This window comes from Acyrthosiphon pisum, chromosome A1 (assembly GCF_005508785.2).
Source record: "Acyrthosiphon pisum isolate AL4f chromosome A1, pea_aphid_22Mar2018_4r6ur, whole genome shotgun sequence".
NCBI classification, from domain to species: domain Eukaryota; kingdom Metazoa; phylum Arthropoda; class Insecta; order Hemiptera; family Aphididae; genus Acyrthosiphon; species Acyrthosiphon pisum.
The window spans coordinates 123,455,087-123,457,202 of NC_042494.1; positions in this window are offsets into that span (position 1 = coordinate 123,455,087).

Here is a 2,116-nt window from a genome sequence, read left to right on the forward strand (position 1 = left end):
CCCCCCCGTGAGCACGCCCCTGGAAACAACCAACTCGCTTGAACAAAATTAAACATCAACATCGTCTCATCCAAAGAAACATTTGGTCCTGGACAGGAATCAAGAATTATAGATTCCCTTAAGATATCCGATCTCATATAGCAACTACAAATGCATAGTATTATAGAACTATACGCATCAAAGATACCACATTACCACAACTATTGTATTATAATATTATCTTGAATATGTTCGCAATTGTGTAAACGCTTAAACTGCCGTAAACATATTATAATAATGAACACTGATTTGAAACTAATCTAAAAAAAAAAAATTAATTTAAATTTAAACCTATCCTATATTTAAAACTAACCATTTATATATTAATTATATATAAATATGTTAACTAAAATTATTTACGGTCGTTATCGAAAACTACTAAAATAATTATTCATTTCCCTACAACAGACGTCAATTTATGTTAATTATGTGTTATTTTTAGAACTTCAGTTTAAGTGATTAGCCAAAACAATACGCAAACGCCTATGTAAGCCATAGAAATTCGATAATATTCCAGTACCTGTATGATTAAGTGAGTTTTAAGAACAAGAACAGGTACCGCCTTTATACGATAGTTCACACCTAGTAAAGATAAGAGTCGACAATTCCATGGTATAAGAGTTGCATTTGTGATATTAATGCAAGCTTTATTATTTTCTAGGCATTTAATTCCATTGAATAAATTAGATAAAGTGTGTCAGTTATTAGCATAACATTAGTTTACTCATTTATAATATAAATATTCCTTACAACTATATAATTACATTTATAATTGTAACAGAAAATTAAGGACAAAGTGCCAGAGTTAAATACTAGTTTATAGTCAGTTATACTTAAATACAATGTTTGAGATATATTATGTACATTTCAATGAGATTTCCACGTCCTATTAGGCTATATACTGATAAAGAATAAAATAAAATAACGTTTTATATTAACAATATTAATGATAGAAATTCAACAGTTAAACAAACGACAAATTCCGTATAAGACAGGATATTAAAAAAAAAACAATTTGGCAATACGCCCACCTAGAGTCAATTTACGAAAACTGTCTAGTAACAAAATTAGAAAAACAATCTTATAGGATTGTTAAATTTTTACACAACGTAAAAATAATTAAACAACATTATTAACGTATGAACTTCGTGTCTTCGTTGTATTCAATATATTTAATTTGAATATTAAATGTTTAAAAAATATAAAATTCAAATAAAAAATAAAAGGTGGGCAAGCGGGTACCTCTCTGCTGTACTAAAACAGTAGACAGTTGTCAAGCAGGTCACTGTTATGGATGTATTAAATTTGAATTCAATGACATTGTATATAAAAATCGATTCTGAGTGAAGGCGGTCAGTCTATAATATTACTAAGTATATTTTATGATATAAACTGGAATTTTGTAACACTAATAATATTAGTAGGTAGGTTGAATTAAGTTTTGTCGAAAATATTATTGTATGTATAAAGTATAATAATAATATATTTTTAAAGTTTCAAGTACCCGCGAATAATATTTATTAAATTACAACAGAACAACCATAATAGTTATTTTTCGTTTAAATAACTAATTTTGTCTAAATTTGAAATTATAATGGCTATAAAAAATAAATTTATATATGACCATTTTCCATACGACATAATGATCATATATAAAAATTTGGTAAAAATTTAAAGTATCTACGGTTATTTGCTTTTGAGTTATTACAAAAAAAAACATAATCAATTTTGTCTAAAAGCATTTTTACTGCCTCAAAATATGTCAGACACAACAAAAAACACTTGTGTTTGTCAAATATACACACGAAATAAGTGAATACTTAAATAAATATTTAACTTTGATACAGTTAAAATATTTTACATAAATATACAATATTATGAACATGTATTTGTCATATAAATAAAATAAAAAAAATACTTACCAATTGAATTTCCATTTAACGGTCCGTATTTACTTAAAAAACCTGCAAAAAGAAGATATAACGTAGGTAATATATTTAGCGAAAGCCTCCATGGTTATTTTAGATTCTAAGTGGAACGATGAATGTATTGATTTTACAATGATGTGTGTTTTTTA